This window comes from Podarcis muralis, chromosome 3 (assembly GCF_964188315.1).
Source record: "Podarcis muralis chromosome 3, rPodMur119.hap1.1, whole genome shotgun sequence".
Taxonomy (NCBI): Eukaryota; Metazoa; Chordata; class Lepidosauria; order Squamata; family Lacertidae; genus Podarcis; species Podarcis muralis.
In genome coordinates this window covers 53,901,134-53,922,901 of record NC_135657.1, presented here as the reverse complement: position 1 = coordinate 53,922,901, position 21,768 = coordinate 53,901,134, and the positions used below count along the sequence as shown (strand labels likewise).

Sequence of the window (21,768 nt, the reverse complement as noted above, 5' to 3'; positions counted from 1 at the left end):
TCATGAGGCTTTTAGAATGGATTCCCATCTGTTAGGCCTGTGCGCTGATAAAGCTTGCAGCAGCTGGCCTGGCTCTCTGCTAATCCATCCATTCCATCTACAGATCAGAAGGTGGCCTGTTTCTTCTCAGAGGCCCCTGGACCTTAGAGACTAGCCTGAGCCCCTCAGTGTTCCCAGTGGATCTACAAACAAGTATAATTATATGACACAAGTGCTAGTAACTTGAGCATGTTGAGGATGACAATTGTATAGTATGGAACGTTGATTCAGTAACCTCATCCTGGAAGCAGTGTCCCCCTCCCCCCTTTAAACAGGATACTAGCTATAGCTAAAATATACATCTAATGTCTGATATTGAAATGGGGAAACAAACTGGCTTGGAAGCATTTGTATGACATCTGCATGCTTATGTATTTTGTGTCACATATTTGTTTCCATTGTTCCTTCTAACAACTCTCTTCATATCGCGTATTTTGGAAAAGTTCCCATTACTTCACTGGAAGTTAAAATATTGCATCCTAGAAGCCCTTAAATTGATTACTTTAATGTATACATGGGGCTGCCTTCGAAAAGCCTTCAAAATTTCAACTAGTTCAAAACATTACATTCATACTATTGTCAGGGGCTTTTTAAGGATCTCTTGTGGCCAGAGTTTGTTCCTGAAATGGTCTACGATCAGGATATCTGAACAGGAAACTTCCACCATATGAATCTTCTATTCAGAGTTGTCGCCTGATATCTAGTGCTTTATTCTGATTGTTTTGATGTTTTTATTAATTGTTGTTTAGCACTCTTAAGTGTCTTTTATGAAAGGCAATATATGAATATTTTAGATTTGTTTTATTAGATTTTTTTTTAATTAGGGAAACTGTAAAATAATCATTTCACTTGTTCTTAAGTGAAGATATTTAGTTCTTGTAAACCAGTATTTTTAACTTCACACTCCCTCCACAGCCTCTGAATGCTTTTTGCAAATACAGGTATACAGAACACGTTGTCCCGAGTACCTCTTGTTTCTGTCACTAGCAGATCAAAAATAGATTCTCGTGTTTTATATTAATTGATAAAGAACTGTGTTCATATAGTTTAATTTTCAAAGCCTAGAACTATGAAAGTAAAAAATAAAGAGCTAGGCAGGCATGTAAATAAATGTGTGATAATCATTGCAACATGTAACTTTGCATCATATTTTAGCGCTGATCTGCTGCCGTTCTTTACCTACCCTTCAAGAGTACGTTTTTCAAAACAAAGATTGGTTTTCCTTTCTGAAATGTTAGAATGGCTAAAATGAAGTCCAGTTCAGTGTTGCTTAAAATAGAGATAAAAGGGGTTATGCAGCGTATCATTGTCATGTAAAGTTATAGTTCTACTGGGAGATGTTTTCTGTAATTCTTGGTCATAAGGATTATTTTATTTTATTTTTTTACAAAATGAATTAGTAAAATGTATTTTAGTTTGGGGAAGGATCTATTTAATGACCAGCTTTGATCGCATTACAGGAAAGTAACTTCATATTTCATTTAGTTTTATAATTAACGTGTATAACAGCTGCAAATATTGAGCACTGTTTACAATTTACAACATTTCAAATATTAAAATAGTATATTTATTTACCTGGTTCCTTGTACTCATAGAGTATGTCCAACAGCGCTCATACAAATTGCTATCAGCAAGTCTCCCTGTGCCCATTCTGTCATTCCCTCCTTCTCAAGTCCTTCTGTCTTTGAAGATGAGATTGGAAAAGAACCAGCAAATTTGGCAGTGTATTTTGGTGGGCTGCCATGTCAAGAATTTTGAATTTCATGCACTCAGCAGGGTACAGTGCACTCTATGACATATAATCCCAGAATATGTTAACTTTGAGCAAAATGTACTGTTTAACATATGCATGCTTTTTACATTTAGTAAACCCTTTCTTTCACTTTTTCTGACATTATTTCAGTTCAAGATTCCCCCACCTCCCGGCCTCGTGATGCCTCAAACAGGATAGATGTGTATGCTAAACCCAGTTCAGATTGAATGGAATCAAAAATATCATTTACTGGCAACAATTTTCTCATCTGACAGAGGTCAGAGATGACAGAAGTAGCCTCAATGCCAATGAAAATAGGTTCCTTACACACTGCAGCTTCTGATGTTTTCTAGTCGTTTTTTTAACTATTGTTGGTTAAGTGTCCTATTTTCAGGATGCCAACAAATTGCCTTCCTAGGCTGCCTTGCCACTTAGCCCCTAAAAGTATTTTAAAACAAACATGTGTTTAATGAATATGAAAATAGTAAAACCACAATAAAGGAGCTAAGTCTTTGGCTCAAACAAGTGCACAAGGTGATCTGCTTAAAAAAAATATTTAGCCACCTGGGTGCCAGGCCAGTCTTCTGACATATTCAGAATCTGTTTTAAGGAAACACTGGGATTGCTATTCCCCCTTGCCATCAGTTGTGACTGGGGGTGACTGATAAGCCTAAGCCACTGGAAGGCATTCCTGTTTGGGGATTGCTCCTCCATGGTCTGTAATTTTGCTTCTAGAATGATTGTGAATCGGTGGCAATAGAACAGGGCAAGAGCTGAGCAAAAGCTTCTGCAGACGAAACATATGTAGAAACAAGGAAGAAAATGGGCACATTTTCCATGATCGAGATGAAGACTCCTCTAAACTGAGTTTCAAGACCATGCATAAAACTCGATTGCCTGGTCTGGTGGTGTAAAATAATATATGCATGCTGACTGGTAGCTTCAGTGAAAGGGCTATTTACATCCCTTCACTGTAACTGAGTTTCTGCTTTGCTCTACCATGGCTATTTGTATGTTGTGTTCTTGCTGAGGAACTGCAGCATGTAGTCCTGTAGATACAGCAAAGCATTTGACTGGAACTCATAGAGGAGAGAGCTATCAATGGCTACTAGCCACGATGGCTGTGCTTTACCTCCATAGTTCAAGGCAGCTATGCTCCCAAATACTTTTGTAGCTTGGTTTTTGAACAGCTTAGTTCCCGAACGTTTTAGGTCCTGAACGCTGCAAACCCGGAAGTGACTGTTCCGGTTTGTAAACTATTTTTGGATGCCGAACGTCTGACAGGGCTTCCGTGGCTTCTGATTGGCTGCAGGAGCTTCCAAGGGAGAGGCTAATTGTGATGGTGCTGGGAGAGGCTGTTTGTTTGTTTGTTTGTTTGTTTGTTTGTTTGTTTGTTTGTTTTCCTCCTCCTTGGCCCCAGAAGCTATTTGTCCTGCAAGGGGAAAACATACAGAGGTACCCACTAATTCATCCTTGGAAATGATGCAGAATAATTTGTTGCTAACCAGATTTATGTATGCTGTTCCTATGAGGAAATCACTTCATTGGGAATCCTAGGTTTTTTTCATAATATCAGTTTTCACCTTGATACGCGTTTGAAGTTAGTTATACCTCCCTCTCTTTCTAGTTTTATTATAAAACTGAAACTATTAAAGATTAACCACATATCTTAGTATTATGTTATTGTATTAATAGAAAATGTGGGAGAGTATTATCTTCTGTGATTCAAAAATGTGCACTAAGTCCACCAGTGCCAGCCTGGTATCCCTTGCGTTCCTGCAAATGTTGCTTAAATATTGTTTAAAAATCTTATATCTCGTTAACTCGTTATACAGTAGTGCTGTAGCCCAAGTTTTTAAACAGCGTTAAACCTAACTGAAGGTTTTGTTTTGTGTGCCAATATACTTCAATGCATCTTTCACTGACAGCTAAAATGTAATTAATAACTTCTTAAATGCCATATTCCCATCCCAGCCGCTTCCAGTTCTGTTTGCTTAAAACTGTCTGGCCATGTACTCAGCCTTTGTTCATGCTCCCTTAAGTGAGAATGTCATGCTTCCTTTTTAACTGAACTTGTGGAACTGGTCAAACTAGATTGACATAGATGTGTAAGATTACATTTGCTATTCCTTTAGCTTTGTAGACAAAATGCAGCCCTAATGATGCCTCTGTCTGGTTCAGGGTACATTAAAGCATGCGCTTTCCTGTAGGATAAATGATGTGGAAATCTAATTCACCTTGATGCGTCCTTTCTGTCTATTTCTTACATCCCTGTGCTGTGTCCCCCCCTTTCCTCCTCCCTCCTTTGAAAGTTGTAGAGAAAAGTTCAAAGCAACAAAGTTCTCTCTTCAGGCATGTGGAGTGAATAAGGAATGATATGATAGGGAATGAGGGGAAAACATACTCTGGCAGTCTGCTGCACTCAGAATGTTGAGTTGTTCATCAAACAGCTGTGGGTAGTGAATGGCTCAGTTTTGAGTGGACTAAAGGAGCAAATAGACATCGTGTTTATATTTCGAAGGGTACCCTAAAACTAGCCTTCTTTTTCAAGTTTTTTGGGATTATATAAGCTTTTTGTTGTCGTTAATGGTGCTTTCCTAGCTTTCCTTAAGAGAGTGAAGGTCAGTGTTATAACCAGGCTGTTCTCTTTAGGTAATAAAAATTTAAGAGATTTTAAAAGTAGAACACATTGCCTACATAGAGTAATCAGTGATCCACATTCTTCAAATTTGTGTGTCTTAGTTCCACATATATTTTAGTGTGCTTTATATCAGTATTTGAATAACCATAAGGGGCAGGGTGGGTTGGAAATTATAAAATCTCAGTGAATAAATAAGTCATGGAATAAATAACTTACACCATTTTTAAAAATATGAATAGATACAGATTTAGCATGGCCCACTCCATCATCTCAGTTGGAACGCCTCCGTTTCACCTGGTTATTAAACAGTTTACTTGTTTTTTGTTTCCTCTCTAGCTTTCCCTATTGTTTTTTTGTGGGCAGAGACTGCATTGTTTTAAAATAATTGTTCAGCTCCTAGATAATTTAAATAAATAAATGAGTTTAAATGGGCAAAGAGGTGCAGTGAATCTCCATACAAGCGAGATGAGAGGAGTGCCATATCCTGTATTCAGCTGCCTAAGACCATGTAGTGTGTAGTAACTCCCCTTTCTCTACAGGGTTCCTCATCAGAGGAGTCTAGACTATCCCAGGAGGAATATAGTAAATGGCAGATGAAAAACTATGGGTTATATGCAGTGTCCCACATCTGGAGTTCCATATGTGCAGCTGGACTTCCCTTTCCTCTGCTCTCCCCATGTGCCCCAAAATACGCTCTCTGCCTTCCAGAGCAGATTTTGAGGGTGCATAGGAGGCTGGAGGGAGATGGGCAGGAAGGGGATGTTTTGTTATGCAGGTAGTTGTTGTTTTTTAAATGGTTTGTAAAAGATTTAGATTTGTAATCCTAAACTCACGCGTAAAGTCTATAGAATGCGTAACTTACTCTTAAGTAACCTGCTTTAGATGTGAATTGCAAATGTGGATTTTCCATCTACAGTGGGTGAAGGGGTTATGAATTGGGCATCCCAGACTGTAAGTCTGGAGCTGAGAACCCAAAGGACTGTACTTCGAATCTTCTGTGCCATTTTCCCCACCTTATTCCAAGCTAAGGTGTTGGATCTACATTCATGGTGATTCCCCCGGGCAGCACTAAATTTACTTTCAGGTAATTTTTTACTTAGGTAAAGAAGTGGATGGGTGTATTAAGTCAGTACTGTACTAACATTTCTCCACTCATTTTTATTTAAACATTTCAATTTATTTTAACTAATTTCTGTTGAAATCCTAAAAATCACCAAGGGAACCAAATTAATACTGGGAACCAGAATATCTGTAAAATGAATAGGAGATGAATTTAGCTTGAAGGTTTAAACATCCCTTTTATTAACATCCATATTACATGTAGCAATGTGGGAAACGTGAACAATTTGGGAAACGTGAACAATTTTGACTGCATACTTTCACATTGAGAGACAGTCTTTTCCCTTTTGCCAATCCATTTTACCATTGAAGCATCTGACTTAAAGGAGGTTAGCTGAATGTCTCAGTGTGGTGACTTTAAACGGTCTTTGTATGAGTACTTTGAACAGTGCTAATAACAATGGTTTCTGGCAATTGCAAAATGGGATCTGACCAATTTTAGTAAAATAGTGGCACTGGAGCCACAGAGCTTATTTTTGAAATAGTGTTTCAGTTTGAACTGAGTTAAAGCGATCATTTTAAAGAAACAGTTTTTCACCTCACTGTAAATGATAGACAGCTACTAGACGAGGTAATGATCTGTCTTCATGTTTGATGCCTCCTTTTATCAGTCCAAGGTTTTTCACTGAGTCAGATCTATTGATTAGCATTAGTCTACTTTCCAGGAAACTCGTTTTGCATTGAATGTCACACCCTAAGTATACTAAATATATGCCAAGAGAGTGCTTGAACTCTGTTGAACGCTGCCTGGTAAATTATATGTTTGCAGAGTGTTTTTAGTAAGTGTAATAGGTATGAGCCCCTCAAGTGTTAACTGAGGTCATCTTTCCCTTGTAGCAGTGTGGAGAATATGATGGATCAAATAGAAGATAGGCACTGTACATTTACCATTATTTTCTAGGATGCAGGTAATGGCGTGCATGTGATATATCTAGTGGCACATAGTAATAACTTGTGGAAGAAATATAATTTCTACTCCAAATCAGCCAACGTAATTTACTTAGAAAATTTAAATGAGGGTGAAAAATAAAGAAAGCTTGCTTCATTTGTCACAAATCAAGTATTGTCAGTTCAGAAACCCTGGAAAGTTGGGTGTTCTCTGGGTGTATTTTTACAAACCTCTCTGTGTTTTGAGGCAGTGTGTAATCGGGTTCAGGTGCTACTCTTTAAATAAACTTGGGTCACTTCTAAAGCAGAAGGTGAAGTACAATGCTTCTGAGTAATTATGTTAACTATACTGATGGGGGCTAGAGAGGAATTAATTGAGACCTTGGGGAGATGAGAGGAAGACTGGACTTATATTCTATGACTGTGGTTGCCTATTGGTTGAGGGTTTTTAAATTTCTAATAAAGGCATTTTAAAAAATAACTTGAATGGTGGGAGAATTGACTTATCCCCAAAAGTGCAATTGTTAAGGAATCTTGAGTTAAATCAAAACTCTTTTATTATATTCTTTTGTTTAGATGATAATGTGCACATTTGATTCAAAATATGCCCTTGTGCTCATTTTGCTGAAGGACCCCTGGACTCTGCCCGAAAGTCCTGCTCTGTTGGCATCATTGATTAGGAACACAGTCAATATATATTATTAATGCCATTCACGGTGCATTTTTCCACGGAATTCTATCCATTTCAATAAGAATGGCATAGGAGTGCTTCCTCCTTGGATTGTTAGTCCCTTGGTTTTCATTAGATATAGTCTGGAGACTTTGGCATTTAATCATGACTTTTGCATTGTTGGTCTCTTTCTCTCTGTTCGTCACTCCCACTTAAGGGCTCAGAATGGAATTTTGAATCAGATGAAGAAAACAATCACTATTCCTAAAAAAATTCTAATTCTGTTTAGGTCAAACAATCACCCACTTTCCCATTTTCCCATAACCAGTGTACTGGTTACATCCTTCTTTGTACTCATTCACTTCTGCTATGATTTCATAGAATCATAGAATTGGAAGGGTCACCTAGTCCAACTCCCTGCAATGCAGGAATTTCAACTAAAGCCTCCATGACAGATGGCCATCCAACCTCTGCTTAAAAACATTGTGAGGAGAGTCCACCAACTTCTGAGGGTGTCCATTCCACTGTTTAACAGCTCTTACAGTCAAAAAGTTCTTCCTGATGTTTAATCAGAATCTCCTTTATTGTAACTTGAATTCATTGGTTTGGGTCCTAGCCTCTGGAGCAGGAGCAGGCGAAGACAAGCTTGTGGTCTACTAGGACCCCTAGACCCTTTTCACATGTACTACTGGTAAGCCAGGTGTCTCCCATCTTGTATTTTTGCAGCTGGTTATTCCTAAGTGTAGAAGCTTACATTTGTCTTTATCGAAATTCATTTTGTTAGTTTTGGCCCAGGTCTCCAATCTGTTATGGTCATCTTGACTCCAGATTCTGTCTTCTGTGGTATTAGCTACCCATTCCCATTTGGCGTCATCTGCATATTTGATGAGCTTCCTCTCATCAACTGAGGGCTTCTAGAGTGGTTTTACTGTGCAAACTAGCCTCCAAACAGAAGAACTGTAGAGTGGGAAAAGATAATTATATTGTATTTTGAATGTTATCTCATTCTAAGAAGAGAGGGAGTTTTTGTATTATCTACAGTTTATATACATTTATATCATAAAGGTGTTGTGCAATTTTAACTATAATTTCCGCTATGGTAGATGGCATTTTCCCACATGGTACTGATTAGAAATACTCCAAATACTCTCATGCGTGCTGACTGCTTTTCTTTGCTCATATCAGTGCTATATAATATAATCAGATGCTGACTTCTTCTCAGGTGAGTGTACCAGTTTGATTATGTATGCTAAATGAAGGACAAGAAGAGGGATAGTGTTTCTTCTGCTCTCTTATCTGAAAACCCTGGCATTAACTTGGTAGAATAAAAACGGTATCATGTGGAAGGCTCCTGGAGCGATTTTACTGTGCAAGCACTAGCCTCCAAACAGAAGAACTGGAGAAGGGGAAAAGGGAATACAAAGCAGAAATGTAAAACCCACAGAAATAGGAAGAGATTTCACAATATTCCATTCCTGCTTTCTTTTTAAAAAGCCATTTATATATCCTGCACTTAACAAATGTGGAAATTTCTACTTTGTTATCTTTCCTGTCAGTTGAAATTTCACTAAATACTTGCAGTAGGGTTGTGTCGGCATAAAACTCCCTGAATGTCTTTAAGGTACTGCACTGAAAAATTCAGCCTTTGCCATGCCACTTCTCTACCAATCCTGATCTTCACAAGAGCTTTCTGGCAATGGTGCAGGTGCCATGATAGCACAAGGACAGCCCTGCTCTATGAAACCCAAGACCCAGCTAGTCCTGCAGTGTGATCTTAACAGTGGCCAACCAAATGCCTACAGGAAGCACACAATCAGGACACGAGTGCAGTAACACTTTCCCACTCATGTTCCCTAGCAACTGATACTCAGAAGGCATTATTGCTAGTAGCTATTGATAGCCTTATCTTCCATGAATTTGCCTAACCCATTTTTAAAGCCATCTAGGTTGGCAGCTATCACTTGGGCACCAGGTGCCTGGCTCTCAGTATAGTTATAGAACAACAATTTATGGTGCTCTGTGGCCAATCCTAATGCTTACTTGTCTGTACAGAAGCTCAAAAGATTAGTCCATTAGATAATCTGTAAAAATGTCTTAAACCTTAAAAAAGATAAAAGATAATACTATTTGACTTATTAAACTAATTGTAACATTGTATTCTTTCTTGTTATGCTTCGTGCATTATTGTTGCAAACAAGAGTGCTTCCTCTAGTTTTCACAGAACTTCCGGTTCACCGTGGGATGCAACCTGAAAAAACGTAACATGAAGCAAACATAACATGAGATATGACTGTATAACTTATTCACACTTTCTCTCTGTCCTCAGTATGAACTTTTCTAGCTACCAAACAGATGATGTGAGCTCAAAAGAGTCTGCTTAAACCACTGCAACATACTTGCAGCATACCCTGTTATAGATCATACATACTCCAGATAAGGAGATCCGTATGTGTTTTGCTTCCTAGATTAAAACAACTGCATTGTAAATCAGGTGTATAAGATTTTTATTTGTCCATACCACACAGCTGTCAGTTAGATGCACATCCCTATGCACATTCTGGAGCACCTAACAATACCCATCTAGAGATGGATTGAAATGTGGATGTAAACATAGTCTTTGGATAGTCTCAAGGATAACTGTTTTTTTATTTTCTTTTTATTCAACAACATTTATATGCTGCTTGATTGAAAATAAACCTCTACATGGTTTACATTAAATCAAAACATTAAAATTATTGGAAAAAACAGGTATTTAGAAATATACAAAGGCGTATTTACATACTTTATGAATAATATAATAGTACTAGTATAATAGTAGCACTTTGAATGTGACCTGGTAGCAAATGGGCAAGCAGTAACAATACTCAGTAATATCTGTCAAATAACTAATTGGCTGGCACTCTCAGTTTACCAAGGAAATCAAACGTTTCTCACAGCAGCAGCATGGATATGGAAGATCCTTCTGTTTTCCATTTGGTAGCTATATCATATGCTTGTAGCATTCTCTCATGATAAAGTAACTGTTTTATAGTAAGTGAAAAAAGAGGGTTTGGAGAGGGGGGCATGGGTTATAAGGGAATGATAATGATATCAATTCATAAACTGTTACTAAAACATCTGGCATAGTTTTTTTGAAAAAGATTTTGGATTACTGTTCTAAGAAATTAATTCATTTTTTGTATTAAAAAAAACTTTAGTTTTCCAAATAACATTTTTTTTTCCTGAAGGGCATAACATGTTGGCAGTCACTCAATGTGTTGGTGATATATTACCTTAGGAGGAGATTTATGTATGTTTCAAATAATTCTCTAGACATCTTGTAGCTCTAGTTTGAAACAAAGTAAATCATAACCCAGAGCATGTTTGTTTGTTTGTGTATGTTTAACCACATCATTTCTCCCACATGAAGCCAATGAACTGCATCACTTTTTGTAAATTTTAATGTTTTTCTTCCTCTTTGCATAAAACAGAAGGAACCTGCAATTTTAGGAGTTGTGTATGTGTTGGTACTCCTACAAGTTTTGGGGTGAAAGTTGTGTGTTTGCAGGAATATGTATATCCTTAAGCACATGCTTAAAACCAAGTTGATTACCTTATTGAGTGTCTCTGAAAGCATTGTAACATTACTTTTTAACATTTTCAATAGACTATCCATATAGTAGTGCTCCATATGTTTGATTACTTTGCTTTCCTATACATTTACTGTAATTATGGAGCTGGCAGTGGGCCAGGATGTCCTTCCCTTGGCCTTTGCAGCCACAGAGCAACTGACCAACCATTGCAGAAGCTCTTTCTGGAAGGGACTGGTTCCTAGTTGTGGTCCTCTGGCCATTGATGGGGGCCAAATTGATTTTCTTCTTGCTGCAAGGCAAGTGGATATGTTATCCCAAGTGTTCATTTTCGATCTTTTAATGGATGTATTAGAAAGCTCAAAATATTTAGAATGAAAGACTGTGGGAAAGAAATGCTGAATAAATGTTTCACTAGCAACAGCTGAAGTTTTGCCATTGATTCCATGGAATTTTCAATAAAGATACTTTGAGTCAAACATCTCCACATTTAATTCTACAGATTCAAAAGCATGAGGGCATGTTGCTATCTGTGTATATGTGATAATATATAATGTGTCCCAGAGACACAGAGCCCTGAAACTTAGTATACATTTACCAAATTGGATATTTTTAAACTTAAATTTAAAAATCTGCTATAGCAATAGTAGTCTGAAGGGAAGACATTTGTACATTTCATGTTCAAAATGGGGCTCATAGCATGTCCCCAAGTGAGGGTACTTCCTAGCTCCCCATAAACACAATCATCGGCATATGCATTATCCAAGATACCCTGATTACGTGAAAAACTTGTAGAAGTCTCTCCCTTTAAATGGTAGGGAGGGCAAGCAAGAAACTTATTTCAAAATGTTTAAAAAGACTTCCAATGAATGTTTACTAATAAAGTTTCAAAATGGGGCACCTTTATATCAAACTGTCAAACAAATGGCACAAAGTTTTCCTCATAGTAGCAGCCTTTCTTCCAACACAGAAGAACAGAATAAGGCTCATGTTAGGAAACAATGAGGCATCAGGATTTTTCCACTGTACCTTTACTCTGCCGGCACCTGCCTCTTTTTTTTCAACTTTCCCCCTTTGGAAAAGTTCATGGAATGCGGCACTCAAGAAAATGTTTTACAGATATTTTATAAATATATTAAAGAAAGAAGCTTTCAACTTGTAGGAAGGCACTTGTGAATTATAGAGACATTGGAGAGAAGCCAGCTGTCTGATCCAAATATACCAAGGTATTGTAGAAAGAGGACTTGGAGCAAGTACATCACCAGTAATACACTGGCAAGATGTAGCACCACTGACGCCCACATGTTCTAAAACAATACAAAAAAATACTATTATGTTAGGAAAAGTTAACATCAGTCCCAAGGAATCCTGGAAATTATAAGCCAGAAATAAGTTACTGGCTGGTTTGTAGAAACAGACAGGTTGAACCTTTTGATAAGCACAGTGTGTTATTTATGGCCATTTTTGAACCATATATCTGCTTAATAAGTTGAAATAGGTAAGAGCTCTTTACCTGTTGCATACAACCCCTTTGTTTTTCACTTTGCAGTGGTAATTATTTATTTTATAAAAGTGTTTAGACAGCCCGCTTGCATAAAATATCAGAACAGTATGCAGCAATATAAAAACATAGGGAACTATTAAAAGGGGTACAGAAAAATAATTAATAACTGGCAAATGCACAGGCCTGTTGGCATTAAAAAGTCTTCAAGAGACACCTGAAAGTCAGAAGTGACAATGCCTGCTGAATCTCTGCTGATAGAGTGTACCACAGCAAGGAAGTGGTGATACTAAATGTCCAACTACTGTATTAGGCCAGTCCGGGCTCTGTAGCACAGGGGACAACAATGAATAAGCAAACCAGGAAATCTCTAATTAACCATAGTTTCCAGTTCCCACAAGCTAGGATATTAAATCAACTGAAACAGGAAAATCTACTTAATTAGAAGCTTTCTTTTTTGACTGTGGCTTTCTTAGTGGCACAAGCAAAGCAGCTGCATGCATAGGCAAGATCAAGTTATTAAGTTGAGGTATGTGTCCAAGCACAAACTAACATCAATATTATATTCTGTTTCTGATCTTCAGGGCCCAGTACTTGAAATTATGTGGCCCAAGCAGCTCATGTACAAGAGGTATCAGCTGACTTGGGATCCCTGAGTTTGCAGAAGTACAAATATGCTAAGATATGGGGATCCCTATGCGGGTGAAGCATTACCCATAGCTTGGTGATTTCCACTGCCACTGAATGTGAAAGTGGGGGTAACTCAACAGGCTAGGAGATGAAAGTTAAATTCAGACATGATTTGAATGTAGTGTGTCTATCCCCAACCCATCTCAAAAAATCCCGGGAGGTAGTAGCATACAGAAGAGGCCCTGCTCTTTCAATTTCAGCTATTTAGTGTGAAACTTCTTTTTAATAGCCCTACTAATGCAAATGGAATTTAATTGTCTCCAAATTGCATGTTGGAAGGGCCATTGCTGGAAGAGACATGCAATGTGGCTCTGCAGTAGCCTTCACACTGAGGCTCTGAGTGGTTTACTACCATCATGCAGGGGTTTCCAGCATTATTTTACCCCCTGCTGCAAGTTGCAAGTTGACTGAAACTGAGAGGGTACAACAAGCTTACAGTATTATCTGTTGCTTTTATCCCAAAATTGTTGGTTGCAAGTGTAGCATACAACAATTCTGCAGTGTATTTCACTGTTAGGTCCCTGTTTGAGGGTTGTTCTGAAAGTAGTCTTCAAATGGGTTGGGTTAAACTGACTGAGTACACTTTTACATGCTCAAAAATGTAACAAAATAAATTTTACCCATTAAGGAAGACCCACGTTAGAGCAGGGTCTTATGTCTTTGATGCTGCTTTTTGATTTTAAGCCCCCTGAATCACAGACAACATGTGCATAGCAACACTGAACAGAAACATTTGTTGCATGTAGAGGATATCCACTAACCTTTAAATAGATCTGCTTCCCTTGTAGCATTTTTTTTCTTTTACAGAAAGTGTTCCTATGCATTTTATTAGATTTCAGTTCCTCCAAGAGTGAAGCCAACATGTTTGTCAAACCATACCTTTCCAGCATGGATCTCATTTAGATTACTCCATTAACTAGATTTGTCCCCAATTTAAGCTGTGCATTAGCAAGTGATGATATTAGTATGGGCACTCTGCTAATGACAGTTTTATTCAGTGATGAGGGAACAAGAATGCTAGGCAGTGCTCTGCTAATCACATAAAGTGTTTGCCTAGGTGGCTGTCTCTAGACCCAGTCCTTTTTATATGCTCCTAGTGATTTATTTGCTTGGTATTTAAATATTAAATTGTGTCAAATGAAACTTGAACAAGAGAAGTCTTATGAAGATTTCTGTGTAGTAGTATTCTGTACTTTAGTGGGAGCATCTAATAAGAAAATGGGGATCATAGTCCTTTGTCTCATCACCAGCAATGTCCCTGTTCCACTTTTGGGGCTACTTTGCCTCCTCTCAGATTCCTATACACCACCAATAGCATGCCTATCATGTGCTGGTTCCTTTTGCCTGGTGCTTGAGCTCAGAGTTGCTCTGAAAACAGGAGACTGGATAGCATTTGCTGGAAGAGTGTTTCCCGGTCAGAAACCACGTGTTACACGCTGGAAACTGCAGTACTCTCTCAGCCAAGTTTATTAATAAAGTTGCAATCATATGTCTAGATAATGAACTATCCCTCAGAATACATTTTTATAGTTCCACTAGTTAACCATATCTGTGCTTCACCAAACAGGGCAGAGTGGGGAATCTGCGGCTCTCCAGATGGTGTGTGCTCCAACTCTCACCAGCCCCAGCTAGCATAGCATGCTCAATGGTTAGGGTTGATAAGATTTGCAATCCAGCAATATATGGAGGCCATAGGTTAGCCCCCCCCCAAAAAAAAAATTAGGGTGTTTTTTCTGTTTTGACTATTGTGATATTAGTTTTAAGTGCAATAATTTAGTAGTGCTTTTGTTCCACTCCTGGTAGCCACTGTAATCATTGACATTGACCAGAGTCTAACCATACTTAACCAGAGCCTAATATGCTGTTTACATGCAGTAGCCAATTTACATACTGAGAATACTCAGCAATATAAGCAAGTGAAACGTGAAACAAAATGTCACATTGCATCTTCAGGCTCAGGCGGGCACCAGTGACTAAAATTTATCTGTCTTGCCTTCAAGTCAGGAGAGCAGGGAGATGTCTTTCATGGGTGTCCATGTGTGACAGTTTTGTAAGGCTGCTAGGCCAGTTTCACAGGAACCCACAGAGGGAGATTTCCATGCCTTACCACAAGCCAGAATAAGAAAGTGTAAATCTCACTTGTTGACAACTGGGCTCAAGCAGCCACAGAGATGGTAAACATGTGTGAGGGAAAATCTGCCCCCTCTTGACTAAGAGTACAGTCCTACCTCGGGTTGAAGTAGCTTCGGAATAAGTATTTTCGGGTTGCGCACTGCAGCGACTTGGAAGTAAGGGAGTGCCTTACTTCTGGGTTTCGCCACTCGCGCAGACGGTCAAAATGACGTCACGTGCATCGGCAGAAGCGGCGAATCGCGCTCTGACGCGGGTTGCATTCGCTTCTGGATGTGAACGGGGCTCCGGAACGGATCCCGTTCGCATCCAGAGGTACCACTGCCTGCCTATTAGCTATGATTTGGGGCTTTCACTTATCCACACAACTAGTCCATGTAACAACTCTACTTCCTTGTCAAGTCACCCACCTTGTGTCAGAAGGGGGCAGAAATCATGGTAGCAACTAAGTAGATGCTTTGCTTGGAGCCCATAGCAAAGTAAATGTGAGCTTGCACCTGCACTTGGCACTCATGGTAGCCAGATTTTGTAGTAGTGTTAATGCAGCATCCATGCACTGTCCTCCACTCTTGCAAGATGGAGGGTCAATATTGAAGGATAACTGCTTTTGTATACCAGTATTCTCCTGGTTATACAGAAATTTTCCTCTTGAGCGGTGGTGGCCTCATTTTGCTTCCAAACTCATTGGGAGGAAGCTATTGACTTTGTTTTTAAACGAAATGATATTGAAGCTCAGTTAAGGTAAGTGAAGATGCTGGGCCAATGGCAACAGTGATGTATGAAACCTAGGAGGCAGGGCTGAAATCTCCCTCTTCACATATGTTTACACAAAAGTTACAAAATTAACTCTCCCCCCCCCCCTATTGTCGATGCTGCTCCTCCTTTAAACACATCTTCCCCCTCTCTTTTGTCCTGTTCATCTTACAGGAAATCTGCCATGTATGTTGTGTGTCAAATATGTAGCACTGTAGCATTGTGAAATGTTGAACAGAATGATAATAGTTATCACACAAGATGCCTATTAAGGAGCACAGTGTTATACTTAGCATTCTGTGTAAGGCCTATGGGGGACCAATTCATGTAATACTTCATGATGTAATACTTCAATAGTACTGTTACCCAAGGCGTTACGACAATAGTACAGTATGTCTTTGTTCAAATGCTATCCCTGCAAATTAGTTTCCTGTGAACAGTGAGACTCTGCATGCTTAAATAATACAGAATACATACATTATTTTGAATAGTCCTTTCAAAGGATAGAACAGCATACTCCACATACAATGCTTTTTCTGCCACCCCTCCCCCCCCAACAAAAATGCTGCCAGTTAGGGTTGTCTGCTGAAATAAGGAGAGAGACAGGTCCATCTAGATTTTGGGAGGGGAGGATACCAGAGTGGCAAAAGCTGTGTTTTTTCCTGGTATTCTAATTCCATTTATTTAAAAGAAAACAATAGAAAAGAAAGAACATTTTCAATTGCAGTGTCCTGATTTTTGAACATTTCATCCAGAGGGGTTTGCTTGGTACCTTCTGTGAAATCATACTGATGCCAGGCAAATACTTTATTTCCCCAGGATTTTTGGCTGAACTGTTTTTAACAAATTCTTTTGTTTTATCCTTTTGCTGTTTTCATAGGCCTACTGCTTTTACCACTTTTATATATGTTTTTAATTTTATTGTGTATTTTATTGCTTTATGTAAGCCACCTCAGTTGAAGCATGTGGTGTAAATTCTAGTAATAAAAAATAAAAACCATCACTTCACTGATGGTGGCAAGCAGTAATGTCATGATGAAAACAAAAAATGAAGGACCAAGGAAGAGTCAACCTAGTTTGCTGGATCATTTCACTCAAAGTCTAGCTCACTGGGACCGGCTCAAAGCCAGCATACCTCCTCTCTTTCTTGCCCACCCAGGGCAGATGAGAAGCAGACAGCACAGCCATAGCAGCAGAGGCGGAGGAAGGGGTGTGTGGTGGGTGCGGGCTGCCCCAGGTGTCACCACTGAGGGGGGTGACAAAATGTTGGGTGGCACTCACTGCAGGGCCTGCAGCGCGCCCAAGCCACACGCCTCTCCTAGCAGAATCAAAACAGCCCGCCCACTGCCTCCCACCCCCCAGCTGTAAGGCGGCTGAGTGGGAGGAGGCAGGCAGACTCTGGAGGCCCCGCGGTGCGCCCTGCCCCTATGGGCACTGCGTGCAGGTGCCTGGGCAGGTTCCTCCACCGCTGCATAGCAGTGAACATTACAGCCCACAGAAAGTATAACACAGGAGTGGTTATGTCTCTGTTAGACTCTGTCTCTGTGAAGGGAAACAGCAGCAGAATATAAGTCTGGATCTTGTTGCCCTTGTCTATGTATGTGCGTGAAGAGTGAGAAAATGTTTATTCCCTCCCCCCTGGCTGGCATGCTTCATGTCTTGCCTATGCATTGCATGCGTGTGACAGACATAGCCTATGGTTTGGCTCTCTTTCTTGAGTTATCTGTTCTGCAAATATGTTATTTTCTTTTTAATAATAATAATTATTATTTATTTATACTACACCCATCTGGAAATGTAATCTGAAAATTGTGTTGTTTAATGGGGCCTGATCTGATGATACTGCTTGGTGGTTAGGAACTTGTGTTAACTACATACGTGGATGAACGAAACATTTTCTACAAGCTCTGCTCCTGGGTGTAGAGTCTTCACCTGCCACACTTTTATTTCAGGTGTCGACCACCATATTTGGACAACCATTACTTAGTTAAATGTAAACACTTCCCTGTTTCTAGTCGTAACTATAAACAGAACGTGTAATGAGAGCTGGGTCATACAATAGCTGTTTTTGCATGAGAGCTTCCCTAAGACGGCCCGCCCTCTCTCCCTCTCCCTCTGAATGTTTATAACTGTGTCTGTGTTCTGTTGCTCTCCTTTTTGCCCATCCTCTCTCCCTTCCCCCTTCCCGTGTTGGCCTGCCAGCCAGTTAATCATTCATCAGCATGATAATTTACCTGTTTTTACTGGTTGCTAAGATCTGATTTTGAAAGGGAAAAATACTTTTGAAATGTGAAGAAGAGAGAGATGTTTTCCTACCTTCAAGCACTTTTCCCTGGATACAAATGTTTTCATGCAACAGACCTATCTTGTGAATTACAGATGAAATGGTTTCAAGTGGAAGACCCAAGTCAGGGAAACATCTCCTATGGGCTGCTGATGAGGAGGCACACTGGAGGAAAAAAAGAAAAAGTGGGAGAACTAAGGACTTTTAACTTTTTATTTAAAAAGGGGGGTGACATATTGGGGAACATGTGAGGTGAGGCCCCTCTTATTGCCAGAACCCCAATCTGCGGGCAAAACACATACAATGATAGCCCGTATTTACAAAAGTTGTACCTTTAATCCCCCAAAATAAAACATCGGGATTGCAACACTAAAAAGCTACGTTGAGAAAGCCAGCACATGAAAACTCCCAGCAGTCTCTTCTGCCCCGCCTCTCCCCCTTCTGAGCTTTGGAGATTTTATTGCTGTGCTTTTCCTCCCTGCCTCCCTCCTTCTCTGCCTTATCCCCCACCCCCACGCATAGGCTCTTGGAAAAAAATCCTCCAGCCTGACTAGAAAATCAGCCTTGTTTCCTCAGAAACCGCAGCTGCTGCTAGCAGAAAACACGTCAGGCTGGCCCTCCAACACGCACAGATGTGCCTTTGTAAATCCATATAAATGCTGAGAAGGATTGCGTGCTGAGGGCAAATATCCTCCCCTCAGAGGATGGGGCCAATGCAAATGGCAGGCCATTTCTCTTTTCTTAAAGGCAACCCCTCCCTCCACTTCACTCAGTTTTCCCTTTAATTGTTGTTTGTTGCATTAGGGTTAGGGTGATCTTTTTAAGTTTAACCCCTCTATAAATCTGGGAGTCACGCACATATAAAAGCGATGGCAACTACTTCACTCCCACACCTCGCCAGCTTTGTTCTTCCCTCACAGGCATCAGTGAGTTGCAGTGTGGTTTGTTTTTCTTTCCCTCTCATTTTTTTTAAAAAACCAAATCGTCTGTCTTTACATTAAAAAAAAAATAAACCACATCTGAAGATGAATTCTGCTGTTCACGGAGGGCACATCCAAACAGAGGGGATGAGAGAGGAAGGGAGCAGAGAGGCATTTCTTTCAAAAGTTTCTGCTGACATAGGAGGATGCTTAAAATAAAAATGTTGCTTTAAAATTTACAGCGAGGCAAGGAGCGTTGTTTATCGTGCCATCTTTTAAGCACACAAATCCACCCTCATCTGTTTCTCTCCCCCCCCCCCTCCTATTCCCATCCCTCTCGGAGTCTTTCTTTCTCTTCTTCTTCTCTTCCCCCTCCCCCTTTTAATATAACTTCCAGGCGGATGAGTTGCAACTCGTTCTGCGTAATTAAAATGAGTGGATGATGGTTGAAAGAGGATGGAAAATAAGATGGGGGGAGGAGAGGGAGGGAGGGAGGCTGGCTGGCTGGCTGGCTGAGGGAGGAAGCTATAAGAGCATTGGAGCGCTACTGCTGAAGCAGACAAAAACAGGTCTGGTTGCTCTGCCGAGGGGGATGGGGCGGCTCCCTGCCATTGGCTCTTTTCTAGGCTCCAGAGCAGCTGTGGGAGCAGAGCGCAGGATGGCAGTTACTGCTTAGGCACTTTGGTTCCATTTGTTTAATAGCTGCTAGTCTGAGCCAAATGCAGCCTCATCAACCTTGACTGGCGGGAAAACCGACTCAGGGCATTTTTGTGTCTTCCTCTAAAGCAGAGCTCTGCCTACGCCTGCAAACTTTGCTTTTCTTCTCCGTCTCATTGTTGCTCGCTCCTTTCTGCTGGGTCCAGTTTTACAGGGTGAGGGTTTTTATACAGCCTGTTTTCCGATAATGTCCATGAGGATCTCTCTCTCTTCTTGAGAGAAAACACACACACACACACACACACACACACACACACACACACACACACACACACACAAACAACACCAGGAAATACTGTGCATTGCTTGTAACCAGTTGACTATATAAACTGTGTTTGTCTCTTCTGTTTCTTTGGTAAACCATCCGAGTGTAAAGGCTTGCTAGTCACTCTGGGTAGAACTTTTATCTCCTTTTGAATTGAGTGTTACCTTTCTTTGATTCAAACTCTTTTATTCTAGCCTTTTTAAAGTATTAAAAGTCATCATATTAATAATGGGGTGAAGGGATGTGAGCCAAAGACCTGTGTTCTGAGATAGAAAATTGTAGTAATTGTGTACCATGAACTTTGTATACTGCTTAAAAGTAAAAACCTCTAAGCAGCTTACATAAAAACATACACTGAAAATAGTGTCAGTATGTGCTATAGTTTCCTGTGCAGGGTTGGAGAACTTTATATTTGTAACCTGCTTATGCAGAAGTTGTGAATGCATATGAACCTTCCTTCTTATATCATCCAATAAAATCTAGACAGGGCACAGACAAAAATATAAAAACATCTATTACACATCTAATCTAGAAGTGAAACTAGGGTATATGCTTCTGTGCTTGTTTATTCTCACCATACGCTTTTAAAAAAAGGATTTTATCACTTTGGCAAGAGACTTTGATGGGCATTTTTTTCTATTTTTTGCTTTCACAAACTATTTCCTATTGATGAGAAACCTGTGAGTTTCATTCCAAAATCTTTTTAAATATATTATTTTATTCTATCTATCTATCTATCTATCTTAGAACAAACAAATCCAAACTACACAACAGTTCCTATGCATCCCTGGTATTTCTCTTCCACCGTCCCCACCTCTAATATCATCAGGTTAATTTGCACAATTTCTCTATATATATTTTCAGTGGTACCGATAAATTGGCACAAGTTTATAAGTTGTAGTCTACAGAGTCTCTGAATTTTTAATTAAAGAGGCAATCTTATACTCTTCTCTCCCTTTCTCTTCCTGTGGGTAGGATTAAATACCTCTGGTGATGAAATATCTAGTACAGAAACTAAACATATTTGCCCCTTGATGAAAAGTGTATTTCTGAGGATTTGGGGGTGGTTGTATTTAAATAAAACTTTCCACTTGTACTTCCCCTCCCCCATATTATTATTGTACTGCTAGGCTGACACCCACTGGTAACAGTTGGTCTGAGATCACTGCTGCAGACTAAGCCTCCTGAGCACAAATACTATTCTGTTGATAACTGATTAAAAAACAAGCAAAATGCATAAAAAATAATTTAAGAAAAAAGTAACTTATTTTATTTCTGGTATAAGCGAATGCATGGGGGAAGACTTTGAGTTGCAATTTTAGTGAGAAAATGGATTGTATTCTTTTGAGCAATACTCTACTATAGAAGCTACAGGGAGGGAGACAGAACTAATTGCCACCATATTTGGACATATATTTGTAGTGGTAGTGATTTAAATTACATTAAAGTAACAGTGCTTGAAACTCCCATTGTTCTAGGTGCATTTTGTGACAGGGAATTTTATTAGCATGAGCAGTTTCTGAGCTCTGGGTGCAGTACTGCGCCTAAGAATTCAGATTAAAACTGCAGAGTGGAAGGAAAGAAGGACCTTTTTCTGCCTCCCCACTTCCAGCTACTCTCTGAAGACTGGAGAAGAGACCCTCTTAAAAATATTGGGGGGGGGGGCAGGGGAAGGACTAGACCATGTGAAAAATGAACATATTTTAGCTGCATTCATTCATTTTCAGCTTTGTATTCTTGTTATAAAAAAGTGTGCCTAGACATTCATTTGTTGCGCCTATAACCTAGGTTTAAGGTTCTATTTAGCGCCTAGCTTTCATATCTCAGTT

The 21,768-nt window shown here is 39.6% G+C and overlaps 1 protein-coding gene and 1 long non-coding RNA gene across 13 annotated transcripts in view; one reads left to right on the top strand and one right to left on the bottom strand.

Moving 5' to 3' along the window:
- ARID1B (AT-rich interaction domain 1B) overlaps positions 1–21,768 on the top strand; it is a 345,967-nt gene that overhangs the window by 141,215 nt on the left and 182,984 nt on the right. The gene's annotated exons all lie outside the window — the stretch shown is intronic.
- LOC114594280 (uncharacterized) lies at positions 9,617–19,352 on the bottom strand. Its single transcript, XR_013392214.1, has 3 exons — positions 18,931–19,352; positions 18,070–18,202; positions 9,617–11,986 (listed from the first exon to the last, which is right to left on the bottom strand). It is a non-coding gene; the product is annotated as an uncharacterized LOC114594280 (long non-coding RNA).